Source organism: Chrysochloris asiatica, unplaced genomic scaffold, assembly GCF_000296735.1.
Source record: "Chrysochloris asiatica unplaced genomic scaffold, ChrAsi1.0 scaffold00197, whole genome shotgun sequence".
NCBI classification, from domain to species: Eukaryota; Metazoa; Chordata; class Mammalia; order Afrosoricida; family Chrysochloridae; genus Chrysochloris; species Chrysochloris asiatica.
The window spans coordinates 2851226-2859150 of NW_006408715.1; positions in this window are offsets into that span (position 1 = coordinate 2851226).

The following is a 7925-nucleotide window of genomic DNA, read 5'->3' on the forward strand; positions in this document are numbered from 1 at the left end:
GCATTTTGCTCCCATAAAGATTTACAGCCTCGGAAACCCTGTACAGGGTCGCTATGAGTCGGAACCGACTCCACAGCACATGAAATGACATGGTGTGTGTTTGCTGTGGTGGCCCTAGAGTACTTCATCCCACAGTTTGAGAGCCGTGACAACAAAGATGCATTTACAGAAGGCAGTGTCCATGGCAATCCTGAAATGTGCCCCTCCCCAAACATCTGGGAGCACAGTGGCTCCATAGGATAAGCATTGGACCACACAAGGTCAGTGATTTCAGTCCACCACTCCTCATGAGAAAGGTGAGGCTTTCTGCTCCCACAAAAATTTAAAGCCTCAGAAACACTTTACAGGGTCCCTGTGAGTCAGAACCAACTCCACAGCACTCAACACCACCATCACCACCCAAACAGCTTATGCCCATCTTCTAGATCACTTTGTCATAAGGTCAGCTCAAGAATATAAGTCAAGCAACTCATCTTTTACGTAACACGTCATGGCACTCCATGAAAGTTACAACTTGCTTTCCCTGATGAACATTGACCTGTAATGTGTTCATTTTTTCCCATTTCTTCTTTTTCTACATTCAGTGGAGCAAGGTCTCACAGTCTGCCTTGGTGTGTGGAGGTTCTCAAATACAAAAGTACTAGTTTGAACTTTCTGAATGATCTCTAACAATGGAAATGGCCATGGTTAATAAACACTGATCAATGGTGCCTCCTATCAGTGACGCCCAAGATATGTGTCAGACCTGCCAGACCTTAGATATGACTCTACATGGCAAAGACCAAACATTTTAAGTCTTTCACATCTATGAGGCAGAGTTAGTGATATAAGTAAATGTTTTCTTCTTATACGTCCCACTTACTAATTGACTCTCTCTCGCTAATTCCCCATGACCAGTTTAGTACAAATTGGAACTTCAAAACCCATAAAAGACAGAAACTTCATTTTGGATGGGATGATAGATCCCACATGACCCATATTACAAACTTAGAGAAAGAGAGGAGACACTGGAAACTTCCAGGAAGTGGTGATTCTGGTGACAAGATTCCTAAGCTTTGGAGCTTCTGGACCACCCCATATATACATGTTCTCCTAGCCCAAGGGGACTAGTAGCTATCTCCATGCACAGAACAGAAATTGGGAACCGAAGCCTAAAGCTTGCCAGCCTTTCCAGCTTTAGCCCTGCCCTGCCCTGCCTGCCTGCCTGCCTGTAGAGTCACGTCTGGCTCATGTGTCTGTGTCTCCAAGTGGAACTTCTGGATCCCTTCCAAATGAGAAGTCTGGGATCAAAGGGAACACAGTCTCCCTTGTGCCCTATCCTGGGTGGGCTCTGCATAGCTGAGACACTGAGACATGCCCTCAAGAATTGTCTAAGTTCACTAATACTGCTGTAATAGCCATATCACAAGGTGGTGGCTTTAAAAAAACAGACATTCATTTTCTGACCATTCAGGAGGCTAGAAGTCTAAATGCAGTGCACTGACTCTGAGGGAAGGCTCCCTCTTGATGTTGGCTCCAGGGGACTATCCTTGTCTCAGCTTCTCTCACTCCAGTATTTCTCTGTTCTTTGACAATCTTCAGAAAGTACCTATCTTCTCTCCATTTGCACTTGGTTGTCTCTGTCACTAAGCTACTTCTTATAACTCAGAAGTGATTAGTCTAGGGCATAGCCAACCCGATAATAGAATCACTAACATAACAAAAAAGGAGCTCTAGTAGCATAGTGGTTACAAATCCGGCTGTGAACCTCAAGGTCAGCAGTTCGAAACTACCAGCTGTTCCATCGGAGAAAGATGAGGCTTTCTGCTCCTGTGAAGATTTACAGCCTCGGAAACCCTGTACAGGGTCACTATGAATCGGAACCAACTCCACGGCACATGACCACCACCACCAACATAACAAAAATCCTATTTCCAAACAGGATTCTACCACCAGGTACAAAGTACGAGGGTCAAGATTCCAACACATATTTTGCATGGACCACTTTTGGTGCTGTAGGAGAAGCACTGGACTGCTAACTGCAAGGTCAGTGGTTCAAACCCACTAGCCACTCCTTGGAAACCCTATACAAGGTCACTATGAGTCGGAAACTTAACAGCAACATTTAACAACAGCACTTAGCAACAACAACATTTGGTTCTATTGACTAATAATACTTATATCTTCAGAATATTATAAACCAGCAGTCAAGAAATACAACATATTGCAATGGGTAAAGTGCTGCACAAGGCGTCTTTAAAGTGTTCAAGAGCAAAGACGTCAGTTTGAGGACTAAGGTGCACCTGACCCAAGCCATGGTATTTTCAATCACCTCATATGCATGTGAAACTTGGACAGTGAATAGAGAAGACCATAGAAGAATTGAAGCATTTGAGTTATGACGTTGGAGAAGACTATTGTAGGTACCATGGACTGCCAAAGAGCTCACAAGTCTGTGTTGGAAGAAGTACAGCCACAGGGCTCCTTAGAAGACAAGATGGCAAGACTTCATCTCTCCTACTTCAGATATGTTATCAGGAGGGACCCAGTCCCAGAGAAGGACATCATGCTTGATAAAGTGGAGGGTCAGCAAAACAGAGGAAGACCCCCAAAAAGATGGATTGACACAGTGACAGCAGCAGTGGACTCAAGCATAACAATTCTGAGGATGGCACAGGACCAGGCAGTGATTCGTTCTGTTGTATAAGGTCACTGTGAGTCAGAACCAGCTTAACAGCATCTAACAACAACAAATTATAAAACTTTATTGCTTTCAGTATTTAATAACAACCCATAGGCACAGTACAAATGTACCAATCCAGTATAGTTAAAAGAAGTCCTGGTGTGGTGCTGTAGGATAAATACTTGACCACAAGTCAGTTTTAATCACAAGGAAAGTGGTTCAAATTCATCAGCCGCTCCTTGGAAACCCTATACAGGGTTGCTATGTGTCAGAACAACTCAACAGCGCTTAATGACAACAATATAAAGAGGAGAATGCGATTGTGAAACCTATCAACAAAAAGTGATGGAGTGGCTTGCTGATCAGAACTTGACTAGAGGAAGATAAAGAAGTTTGATGCAGAAAGCAAGTGTAAATTGCTGCAAACTGATGAACTTGACCTTTGCTTATGAATGTAGTTGCTCAAAATTTCAAACAAGAGGGAAGGAGTCTTAACATCAAGGATCAAACCTATCCCCTCAGTACACAGGGTTGATATGGACGGGCAACTTAGACATTGGCTACCCAAAATGGGGGGTATTAAGGAACCAAGTGGCTGGCTTATAAGTTTTCAAGAGTGTGCTTAGTTTCAGAGCAAGGGGGTAAGGTAGAATCCCCACTAAATAGTTTCCCTCTTGTCTAAATGGGTCTGGTAAAAGGGGATGGGGGAGATGGGAATAGGATTCTTTTGATTCAATAGTGAGTAATTGTTATTCTGACTAATTACGATTGTCACAATTATAAAGGTAGAAAATGTGTAACAAAAGGGGGGGGTGAAGTAGTTAATCTTTCATTCCAGGAACAGAGCACCCTAAGACCATCAAGAAAGAAGAACATGTATAGAGTGTGGGACCCTAACCAGAGAAGCAGAGACACCAGAGATGGAGGTAGAGGTGATGGCATGAGGAGGTAGAGAGCAGCTGAGGACTCTAGACTCATGGAAAGAGAAAGGCTGTGTGCCGACAGGCAGGAGGGTGGCTTGTAGAGTGTGCCCTTTGGTCGTTTAAATGAATGTATGTTTTCTGTACATAAAAAAAAAGAGGGAACAGAGGCAAATATGGTTAATCGATGATGTACGGAGGGGATTGTAATCATTGCAATGAAGCAAAATACAATTGGTTGAGTGCAAAATTGATCATCTGTCCTGTAAACTATCACTCAGTTCACAATAAAAACTTTTTTAAACAAAAGTGATGGAGTTGATGAAGAGAAGAAAGGTGAAGAGGTAGAAGAAGAAAGGTAGGAAGTGATGTAGGGAACACCCCTTTCCTCCCCCTTGTCAGTTGGAAAGTCGAGAGGAAATGACTAAATGTGATATAAGAAGAAATTGAAGCTTAAGTATGTTTTTGAAAGTTATAAAAGTTGAATAGAAGAATTGAAATACATATAAACAATTGGAGCTAGGCAGTGAGGACTGGGTGTGTTGTAGGGTGAGCACTGGTCAGCTAACTTCTAAGTCGGCAGTTCAAACCCACCAGTTGCTCCTTGGAATTCCTATACGGGGTCGCTGTGAGTAGGAACCAACTTGTTGGCACATAACAATAACAACAGAGGGAAGTATTTGTGAATCAAACACCTTACCTACACTATGAAAGTACATAGATACAATCCCAATCAGATCATTTTCAAATAGAGGCATGAACATGTAATTTTAAATATTTTTGAAGAGCGACATATAAAAAAAGTTAAAGGTGGCTCTGTCTGTGTGTAGAAGGGGTTGCAGTTGAAGCAAAAGACCTTTACTTTTCATTTCATACATTCTGTGATTTTTAAATTTTATTGCTTTTGCTTTCATAATAAAAGTTTTCTTTCCTAAGAAGAAAATGGTCAACAAATTTTAAATGGAAAGAATAGTATCCAAAACAAAATACACAGAATAATTCCAATTAGCTTCATATATCTAGTTCTAATAGATCTTAGGGGGAAAAAAAGACTAGAAAGAATACACCAAATTATTCGTAATGGCTAATGCCATTATGTACATATAGTGTAGCGCTATGGGGTAATGCACAGGACTTCAAAGTTGGTTTGAACTTCAAGGTTGGTGGTTCAAGATCACCAGCTTTTCTTTGGATACCCTATACAAGGATGCTATGGGTCAGAACCAACTTGATGGCACTTACCAACAACAGCAACAACAATGATAGATAGTAGAAGAACTGGTATTTCTTATATATAAAATTAGTACACAATATTTTCATAGTTACCAAAAAAAAAAAAAAAACCTTCTTAAGAATTGTTCTGAAGGACAGACTAAATTTGCAGTACATGAAATTCTGGAGAATGCGTCTTGAGGTGTTGCAGGGGAGGTGATAACCGTACGTGGGGATATCGGCTGTCTCCTAGACAGCAGTGAAGAGAAAATACTCCACATGTCCCCATCAAGAACAGAGCCAGTCAACCCTGGTCATAAAAACAAATCAAAGCTTTTAATTAATTGTTTTTCAATAAACTGTTCTTCTACCAAATTCTTAGGCATTACTGGGTCACTATGAGTCAGAACCAACTTGATGGCACTCAATGACAGAAACATGGTTCCTACTTTTTAAAAAAATTGTTTTCAACTTTTTACTATACATTGAATAAAAAATTAAAGAAACAGATCAGTTTTCCACCCACTAATTCATACACATTTTGTTTAATCTCATTCATTGCAACCCCTCTCACTTATTATAAAACAATTTGAAATCACATATTTATACCTTTATTTAAAACTGATCTGACTGGGACTGTATATCAGTGAACTTTCATAGTGTAGGGAAGTCATTTGATGCACACTTCGGTCACCCCATCCTTCCCTGTGTTTCTTACCACCATTCCTCTTTCCTTCCTAATGCCTCTGAACTTGGTCCTTGGGTGAATGCTTCCCTTTTGATCTGAAATATTTAATTGTTCTAATGTGCCCACACCTCTCTAGAGTTATTGTTTCCCTTATATTGTGGTTGTTAGGTGCCTTGGAGTTGGCTCCCACACATAGCAACAACACAATAGAATGAAAAACTGCCCAATCCTTTCAACTGACTTTGCAGTCCAATGCATTAACTCACTGCACCACATCAGGGCTTTTTTTTTTTTTAACACATAAAATCCTTCAATATTGCAAGCTGAGTCTTGAATTTTTTCTTTAACTCTTTCAGTTTGAGACATGCTAGGTGTGTTCTTCCCTTCTGGTTTTCTAATTCCAGGTCTATGCACATTTCACTGTAAAATACTTTGTCTTCTGGAGCTATCCTTTGATATTTTCTGTTCAGCTTTTTGACTTCCTTATTTCTTCCATTTACGTTAGCATCTCTATGCTGGAGAGCAAGTTTCAGCATCTTTTCTGACATTCATTTTGGCTTTTTTTTCTTTCTTTCCTGCCTTTTTAATGATCTTTTGCTTTCTTTATGTTTGATGTTCTTGTTTTCACCCCACAACCCTCTGGTCTTTGATCATTAGTGTGTAATGCATTACATTTGTTTCTAAGATGGTCTCCAAATTCAGGTAGGATATGTTCAAAATCATATTTTGGCTCTTGTGGACTTGTTTTAATTTTTGTCAGCTTCAGCCTGAGCTTACATATGAGCAATTAGTAATCTGGTCTCTTGTCTCTACCCATGGCCTTGTTTTGGCTGATAATATGGAGCTTTTCCATTGTCTCTTTCCACAGATGTAGCCAATTTGATTTATGTGTATTTACCTCATGAGGTCCATGTGTATAGTCCTTTTACGTTGTCTAACAAAGGTGTTTGCAATGAATAAGTCATTGGTCTTGCAAAGTTCTATCATGTGATGATCTCCAACATCATTTCTATCACCAAGGCCATTGTTTCCAACTACTGATCCTTCCCCTTTGTTTCCAACCTTCGCATTCCAATCACCAGTACTTATGAATACATCTTGTTTCCCTTATTTTGTTGTTATGTTGTTAGGTGCCGTCGAGTTGGAACCAACTCATAGCAACCTTATGCACAACAGAATGAAACACTGCCCAGCCCTGCGACAACCTTACAATCATTGCTATGCTTGAGCCCACTGCTGCCACCACTGTGCCAATCCATCTAGTTAGGAGGCTTCCTCGTTTTCACTGACCTTCCACTTTACCAAGCATGATGTTCTTCTCCAGAGACTGGTCCTTCCTGATAATATAATATGTCCCAAGTATTTGAGACAGAGTCTCACCAACCACCCTGACTTCTAAGGGATATTCTGGCTGTACTTCTAGCAACACAGATTTGTTTGTTCTTTTGGCAGTCTGTAATACTTTCAATATTTTCCTCCAACACCGTAACTCAAATGTTTCCCTGATAGATCTGTAATTTGGCTGAAAATTGAGCCACAAGGGTGAGACCAGAGAGTGTTTAAGGGCCATAGTCTCCAGAGTTCACCCAACCTCTTTCCACATTTTCTTTTTTATAATTTTGAGTTCTGTTCCACATATTCTCCCACTGTATCCAGGACCCTCCAATGCAATCCTTTCAGAGTAGGTTGGTAGTGATAGCCATCCAAGCATTCTTCTGGTTTCAGGGTCATGGAGAATGATGTTCATGTGATCCACTAGTCCATTGGACTAATGGATTCCAAATGTGTTTCCTTTATTTCACTGTTTTCTGCCCCAGAAAGGGAGAAACCAATCATTGCACCTTAGATGGCCTCTCATAAGCTGTTAAGATCCATCACTGCTCCCCAAAGTAGGATGCAGAACATTCTCTCTGTGAACTATTTTATATCAATTGAATGACCCCCATTCTCAACTTCAAATCTCTGTGAGAGTCCAAAACAAACTTAAGGGCTTGAAGGCTGCTTGTCTTCTTCCTGTTAGGTTCAAATACACTGTCATAAGAGGTCCTCACCATCCATAGGTGAGATATCAAACTATGCAGATTCATCACAGGATTGGCATTAGTGCATGCGCTATGGAAGAATGGGGCTGGTGGAGTTGGTCCAGGTATGAGCCACAAAAGAAAGTTCTAGTTCAGTGCTAGGCTGTCTCCTTTTGTTCAAGAAGCCTCTAGATGTCCCTGTGGGTTAGGCATTGGCTGCTAATCACAAGGTCAGCTGTTCAAGCCCATGAGTGGCTCTGAGGGAAAAAGATGAGGCTGTCCGAGCCTATAAAGATTTACAGACTCAGAAATTCAATACAGGACCTCTAGGAGTTGAAACTGAGTCAATAGCAGTGGATTTAGGTTTGGGGGTTTCTGGGAAATTGGCAAATTCTTATTCCATGAGGCTAGAGTCTACTAGT